Genomic DNA, 9019 nt, shown 5'->3' on the forward strand with positions numbered 1-9019 from the left:
GTATAATGGTGAATTGAAATACTTCCATAACAAACAACATCTAAAGAATTTCATGACTACAAAGCCAAACCTACACAGACTACTAAAAGATGTTCTAGGTAGGGAGCAAAATGACCACAACTCCATGAATGAGAATGGAAAGAACCCCCCAAATAGGGCAAACAATTAAACACAGGAGAAAAAGAGGTATACAAAAGCAGTCTTTCAGTTATTCTTTTGTATACAGCAGCAAAGTATTTCCATCAGCATACTCTACAAATGGACTTCTCCTGCACCCTATGGGTCATGATTCTAGCCCAGTCTACAGGGTGAATATCAAGGAAATAGCAGTAGCTCAGTCCCACAAGTGACACCTGGACACCACTAAGCTTCATGGACACTGTCTATGTCCACAACATACTAGAACTTTGTGCAATATTCTATTCCCAAACTGTTAGAAGTGCTGGTCATATATTTGCCATTCCAGTATTTATGTTCTATTTTATTCTTAGTAATTCTTTACTATCACAGAAAAATTTTAGTTGATATTTTTGTATATATTAACCTATTCAAATACCATGTGAGTACTCTGAATTGATATATTTTTTCCTAGTATTAGAAACTTTAAAAAGTATATTTCCATTTTCCGTTGACTTTATATTACTTCTTCCTTGTCTTTTACACACACACACACACACACACACACACACACACACAAAATATGTATGTAACCTGACATAAGATTGGTACTGTTTTGTGGAAATCTTCAATCACCTTTTAAATGGGTTTGTCTAATATAATTATATTTTACATAGTCCTGCATAACTACCATTTTGAGAGCTCTTTACTCTTTATCCAGGCCCATACAGCTACTTCTCTTGCCTTCTGGTTTATGATCTTTGTTATTTTCTATATGCTACATCTGGAGGTATTAGAATATTTTGAGTTAGTATAACTGGAAAATATTTTACTTTTAGTTTTCAAAAGTATGTTTGCTAAGTATAAAATTCAGTGATGACAGATCTCTTTTTTTTTTTCAGTCCTTTGAAGTAATTAGTGTAGTTTCTTACCCACTTGCTCTTTTTTTTTTCTAATGTGGAACAAGATACTATTTAATTTTGTTCTTCTATAGCTAATATTTTTATGCATATGATTTAATGATTTTTTCTTTATAATTAGTTTTGACAATTTCATTTGTGTCTATCTTGGTATGATTTTATTCATATTTCTTGTGCAAAAGGTTCATTTTTCTTGGAAATGTGGTGCTATAATTTTAACTGAATTCAGAAATTTTAAATCTTTAAATATTTATGGACTACCGCTTTCTACTTTTATTTTTTTGCTTTCTATTTTGAAGACTTACTATTTGTCACACAAATAGTTTTGTTTAATTGTAAATCAGGTACTCCATGACATCAATTCAGCACCTAGCAAAGTATACAGGGAACGCTGTCATTTGAGCTCCAGCAAAAGGGGTCTGTTGCTTCAGAGTACATTCTAAGCATGGTGTCTGTCATGTTGCAACATTTGAGCACTGTCTGCTGTTGAAACTCTGTAAGAAATGTCACAGGTAGCTTTTTCTGGAATTGGAAGAGAAATCAGAGGGAAGGACCACAAAGTGGAGACAGGCTTCTGACCCATTCCTTGAGGAATAAGATGTTACTTGCTTCCATTACTTTGCTAAGTTTACTGCAGTGTGATGAGGGTGTATATAGAGATGTTCTTTGACGTATTGTGGAGTTATGTGCCAATGAGCCCAATGCAAGTTGAAAAAATAAAGAGTTGAAAGCCCCTTTCTACTTTGAGAATTCTAACTGTATGAATATAAGCTTCTTGTTTTTTGGTTTTGGTTTTTGTTTGTTTGTTTTCTTTTCTTTTCAGAACCGGGTATTGAACTCAGGCCCTTGTGCTTGCAAGGCAAGCATTTATTCTACTGAGTTATCTCCCCAACCCCAGGCTTCTTGATTTTGGCACAGAGTGAACTATTATATGACTGATCTGTAAATTCTTTCTTTTTCATTTTTATTTTAGACAACTTTTATTGTTATATTCATTTAAGTTTGTAAATTATTTACAATTAATTTCAGAAATATGTCTCTAAAATTCACTGTCTACATCTCATATCTTTCATATTTCAATATTTGTCTATAATTTTTAATATGCTATATAATTACTGATTTTCAATAAAGTGAATGAGAAAAAATTTTTGCCACAGATTGATAGGGATGCTGTATATGAAACTACAGTACTTTACCAGGCTGGATTTTGGAGTTGCTTTAGTCCTGTTCCTTTCTATCCTCCTTTTTGTATCCTTTGGAATGGGGATATTTATCTTATGCTATTGTATGTTGGAAGTATTTAACTTTCTTTTCATTTATATAGGGGCTCAAGGCCAGAGCAGAAGAGATTTTTGGACTTGGAATTTTCAGCAATGCTAATACATTTTGGATTTTGGCATGTCTTTGAGATGGATGAAATGTGTTCTGCATAAAAAGATGTGTGTGAGGCTTTGAGGGTTCACAAGTGAAATGTGTGTGTCTAGATGGGCCCCCAAAGATTCATACAATCATAGGTAAGGATTTTTCAGAAGTGGCTGGATCTAGAATGTGTGATGTTGTGAGTGAGGGTGTGTTGATTGCTAATTAAGTCCTACTAATTGGATGGGCACTGCCCTAAGCCTACTAGCCTGGACTGAAGATAAAAGGGGAACTAAAAGCTGATCTTGTCCCTTCCTTGTTGCTGATTCATTGCTGGCTATTTTCTGCGTGCTCTGCTTTGCCGAGGACTACTTGCCCTCTGCAATGCTCCTTTGCTATGTCCCCGTACTTTGGAACCAGCTGATTTGTTACAAGGTTTCATCCAGAATGACTTATTACAGTTAGTTGCCCTATCTCCCTGTGCTCCTCTTGACTGTGGCAGTTTCTCAGAATTTCCTTGTTTTAGGTGGCCTTGACAATTCTGAGCACCGTTTAGGAACAATGGTCTGGGATTTTCAGACTCCTTCTCTATTACAATTTTTCTAATAGAGACATATTTCTCATGAGTATGCTGGGAGTATGACTACCAATAAATAAAGCACCATTTTCATCCTTTTCTACCAAGGTAGCTTATTAATATGTCTCATCATTATTGATGTAAACCTCAATCACCTACCTTCTGTAGTGCTTGCCAGATTTCTCTACTACATAGTTACTTCTCTCACCTTCTAGAATGTGTTCCTTGGAAGAAAATTAATATCTACAGCCTACACTGAAGCAGTTCCTTCTTGACAGCAGGGTGTATGTGTGAATTATTTGGAATTTTTCTGCACAGGAGATTGTTGTTTCTTCTTTTCAATTTGTTTATTAAATATTCAAGCATTTAGCTCTAAATGTGTGGGCACGATGATGTTTATTTTAAACATTCTGTTGTAACTGGTTTTTTTTTTTTTTGGATTGTCCTTTTTTTTGCTCATTTTGTTGCAGCTGTGTCTATTAGAATTTTTTCAGTTTGCTCCTGTCCCTCTGACATGCCCTCATTATGGTTTTTGTTTTAAAGCACTTCTGTGATTTTTATTACAAAATGCTCCACACTCATCCCTTCTATTTCTGCTCAAGCTCTCGAATGAATCATTTCTCTAAGGAGCTCTAATTACTTTTTATTGGCAAATGGTATTGCAAACTAACATCTGGGCCATGGGTGCCTCTGTTGCTTCTCATTGTCTCAGCTGACGGAAAAGAAGGAAGTGTGTATGTGTGTTTAACCACTGTATATACACATATCTATAAATATTTCTACATGTCACCACTTCCTTTTATATTAAACCAAACATGACGTTTTAGTGCTATCTTCAACTCTAATTCAAAACATACTTTTCATTAAGAAAATAAGTTCTTGCCAGGCACAGTGGAATATGCCTATAATCCAGCATACAGGAGCCTGAGGATTGCTGCATTTGAGGTCAGCCTGGAAAAGCTACACAGAGTTCAAGGCCAGCTTGAACCACATAATACTGAGAACTTGTCTCAAAAGAAAAAAAAAAGGAAAGAAACAAAAGGGATTCTTTTTCATGTGAAATTACTCATTTGAAACATTAAGTTACAATTTTGAGTCATGACAGTAACTCTGCTTTGCTTGAACAAATGAACACATTTCTCACATTTCTAGATATAACAATCAGGTTTTTTCTCTTTAGTTTGATTAGCAGAAGAAGATAACATTTCTAAAGAGATATCTTGAGTCGTTGAAAAGTTAGTTATTCGGTTGTTTACTTAAAATATTTTTTGGTTAGTAAAATGGGAAAATGTCTATTCCCCAAAATAAATATATTGGGAAAATTATAGGAAACCAGGCAAAGATTATCAGCAAGTTAATGCAAAAAATCAAAACTACAAAATGAAAATGGCTTGTATTGAAGTCTTTGCTGCATATCTGAAGAATACTAATAAATGATGTCTTAATACTTTTCTTTTTGCTGAGATAAAATACCCAGTACTCACAAGTTAAATGAGGAAAGTTCTATTTTAGCGTCAGAGTCTGTGGAGGTTCCAGTCCATAGCTGATTGGTTCCAGGGCAGGGCAGGGCAGAAGGCGTCGCAGAAAAGGAGCAGTTCATAGTGTGTAGTCAAGAGGCAGCAGGCAACAGCATGCCTTCTAGCCTTTTTCATTCCATCCTGACGAAAGCCTATTGATTGGTACCACAAATGCCCCAGAGTGAGCCCCCCCCTATTATCCACACTAAACCAATCAATAGACTAATCCAGTTATCACATACACAAGATCCAGTGTCACAACCACGATCCAGTCACTCCCCAAGACCCACCTGACACTACATGAGGCTTTGAGAGACATCTTGTAAACCACAATAAATGAGTTGGTTTAAGGAATTAAAGAGATCTGAATATGAGGTAAAAGAAAATAACACTAGATTAGGTAATTGCTTGATTTAGAGAATCTGTGATGTTATGATAGCAAGTAATTTGTGTGACAATTCTAATCCAAATAAATGTTTATGAAGAAAGATCTAAATATTATATTAGTAACTTCTTACTTTCTTTTTTTGGTTTCTTTCTCTCTTTTTTCTTTATTATCTAAAGTTAATACAAAATATATATAGCTAAAATATATACATAGACAGAACTTCACCCAACAGAACACACACCTCAACAATGGTTGTTGTATTGCGTAATGTTGTCTTCAAATTAGTTGTTCAGATATTTTTTTGGTTTCTCAAGGTAGGATCTCACTATGTAGTTCAGGCTGGCTTTAAACTTACAATGAATACCTGGCTGGCCTCAAGCTCACAGTGATCTTCCTGACTCAGTCTCTGGGACACGAGGTATGTGCCACCAAGCCTTGCTAGTAATTTCTAATGAAGAGCAATGGCTAGCACCTGGTAACTATATGCCTCCCTGCCCAAATTATGTGAAAGTGTCTATGATGAACTTTTTAGGTGACAGGAATGCTTGAACTCAAGTATCTGATTCATCTTTCCTAAATCTTGGTTAATACAAACGAAGCAATGATGGGACCTATTGCTGAGGTGTGTTTTCCAAACAGAGACAGTTGTTCAGTGCACGATTCTTAGCTTGGTGCACTCCTGTGATTAAAACACAGAGCATAGAAGATTTAGGAAGAGCCCAGAGCTTTGCTTTCTTTCTTTCTTTCTTTCTTTCTTTCTTTCTTTCTTTCTTCCTTCCTTCCTTTCCTTCCTTCCTTCCTTCCTTCCTTCCTTCCTTCCTTCCTTCCTTCCTTCCTTCCTTCTTTCTTTTTTTTTTAACTGACCAGAATCAATAGGGAAAAGTCTACAGCATTTTGACTCAGCTGTACAATATTGGTTGATCTTAATATATTTGCTTATTGGACAGCTCATAATACCCATAAATAGACCTGTGTCACAGAAATTGTCATACTGTTAGCACCATTATAGCCACCTAATCCTGAAGAAGCCAAGTATTTATCTTAGTAGAATCGTCACTTTTTAGTGCAAGTTGTTCAATTTGCATTTATAAACTGTATCTTTGCCCTTGGTTGAGGAGACAGTCTTAGTAGAAATTGTTTCCTTTCTTACATATCTCTATGCAAGGCAGCCTACAGCTTCTTGGACTAATTGTCCAAGAGTTCCTCCTTGGTAGTTAATAGATGGAGCTAGCTTCCAGAGCCTGATTCCTTTGTTTGCATTGGATTTCCTTTGTCTTGTCCTGCAGTAAATTCACCTTATCTCACACAGTAGTGGCTTAGAGTCTTTGTTTTTCTTTTATTCAAGATATAACAACGGAAGAGATAGGCCACAACTCTGAAAACTAGGTAAGAATGACATACTCGTGCTACAGACATGAAATAATTTGTGTTAGCTATGACAAATACAGGGCGTTATTGAAGGTTAACATGGAGCTCACATAAGTTCCCTCTTGAGGGAGCCATCGGATACCTTTGGATTAAGGAGAAAGAACCAAGAATTCTGTTTGGTCCCCAAACTGAAATTCTGAAGTATATAATAGTGTTAGACTGTGAGATGAGTAGTACTGGTGAGGGCGGTGCATGCCATTTAGAATCTTGGTGGAAATACACAAAATATGCGAGAATGCAACTGTTATTACAAAGCATTTTGCAAATTGTGTTAATAAAATCATGTAAGATAAAATGCTTTCTAAAATACAAGATTTAGCCTTAAGGAAATTAAGGACAAAAGTTTATAGCAATAATGTGTAATATACCTTAGACACAGAAAAGGACAACACATAGGAAAAAAAGCTTATTTAGTAAACATTAAAAACAAAGAGTGAAAAAGAAGGATCAAGGTTCAAGACAATAGAAAAGATAAATTAACAAAGAATATATTGAACATAAGAAAAAAATGCTTAAAAATCCTAAAAGCTGTTTCTTTGATACTGGTACACTTGACAACATAAATATAAATCTCAATACTAAAATAATGAAAGAAGCTGAATTTAAAAGACTGTAGCCTGCATGATTACATTTACACGACATTTCATATGAGGCAAAACAATAAATGGTGAAGCAAATCAGAACTCTAGTTCTTCTGTTGAGTGTGGCTAAATGAAGGGCTCTAAGGATTGTCACCCCAAAATATGCCACCTTACTGTGCAGAATACCAGCAGTAAAAAACTTGGTTCTATCCATGATTCTTGGTTGCAAACCAAGTTGGATGAGACCTGAATCCCACACAACGGCTGGGTTCATCTGCTCTACTCCAGTTCAGTTCGCAGGCAGAAGCGCAAGAGAGCGAAGTTCACAAACCGAGGCATTACTCTAAGGAATTTGGAAAACAGCAGATGTTGGAAGAAAACGCATGTCTGGAACCATCCTGAGATTTCATTTAACTAAATACATGCTGCAAGGGAAAAAAAAAAAAGATAAAGTTCCTCCATTTTCTTGGATAGGCTTTTATCACACTGTTGTTTTCTATTTTGGTTTTATTTAATATTATAAGGACGGTAATTTATAACCCATTCTCTGTTCTCTGCTACCCAGCGGACTGTATGCTTCTCCAAGCCCTTTGAGTTCCTGTAAAAGTCATGTCCTATCCCCTAGAATGTGCACGGTCCTTGTCTCCCCCTGCCCTGTGGAAGAGCGATTACAGCCTCTTACATGGTGTTGGGCTAGTGGGAAACTACCCTTCATGATTGTCTCTGTGAACCTGTGTCTATGTGTCTTTTCCTCTATTTTATCTGTTCATTCCAATAAAATTTTTCTGGGAAAAGAGAAGCCTGTCCTTCTGCCCCTATATTGGGAAGCAGAATGTAGGGTTTTTCCTAGGGTAATAGACATTTTCTTTGTGAAGATGTGGGTAAATACTATGTATTTGTCAAATCTCATCAGTTGTAGGCTTTCCAAAGCTTTTTTACAGACATCTTACCTAAAAGCAAACCTGGGAACAATTTTCTTAACGGGTATATTTGTTCTCAGTGGTGAGGTTTACAATTTTGAAACCAACTTGTGTATATGATTTTGTGTATTCTAAACTTGGGAAATGGTGTACACCAGGCCTGGTGAAGCGAAATGGTAAGAAGTATCTGAAACATCTCATGAGCTTCCGCACTCCTCTGTGCCCACTGGACCCCTCCAGACCCAGCCCAAGGCTGGCATGTGAGTGAGACCTTCAGCCATATCTTGGGACCACTCCAAACCCCTCCAGAAACAGCTCAGGCTGAGACCCAGCATGCGACTGAGAACTTCCATTGTGCTCTCAGGACCCATCCAGACACAGCCCAAGTCCAAGACCAGTGAGTGTGTGGGAGAGCTTCCACACTCCCCTTTGCCTGCTGGATCCCTCAGGACCCAGCCCAGGCCAGCTTGTGAGCTAGTCCTTCTGTCCTGCTCTCTGGACCCCTCAAGACCCAGGCCAGGCCTGACATACAGACCTGGGGTGAAACTCTGCAGCTGAAGTCCCTGCAGAGAAGCTAGGTGCCAGAACCACCCAGCTAATCCAGGAGCAGAACATCTTGCCGGAGGGACACAACAGGTTCACCTCCAAGGGCTGCAGCAGGAAGGAGCTGAGTACAGCAGCCAGACCCACGCCAGGCACAAGTGGATGAATTCAAACTTCATACATCTGCACCCGAACTTCAGTAGATGCTAACATTATAACTTCATCAAAGCTCTACACCAAAGGTCAGAGGACAGTGCTATACAAAATGACAAAGAAAAGGAGCAAAATGCAATCTCAGGCCCTGAGCCCACCCAGAACAAGTGCAGAAGACACTAGCACAGAAGAAATTGGGAATCATACAGGCTGAAATGTCTGAATCAATAGCGTCTGAAGTAAACAAACACCTGCAGAAAGGTACAGAGGAACTAAGATCAGAAATAACCTCTGAAATAAAAAAGAAATCTCTGAATTGATAGCATCTGAAGTAAAGAATCAAATGCAGAAACATATAGAGGAAGTCAGATCAGAAGTAATCTCTGAAGTAAAAAAAAAAGATAACTGTAATGTGTTGGGGGCCGCGCCCAAGCCATGTTATTAAGATGGCGCCCATTTCCTGCTTCCTGACTGCTATACTTTGTAAACAGCCTTCCTTGTTATCAACCTTGCCCA

Source organism: Octodon degus, unplaced genomic scaffold (genome assembly GCF_000260255.1).
Source record: "Octodon degus isolate 3935 unplaced genomic scaffold, OctDeg1.0 scaffold00050, whole genome shotgun sequence".
Lineage (NCBI taxonomy): Eukaryota > Metazoa > Chordata > Mammalia > Rodentia > Octodontidae > Octodon > Octodon degus.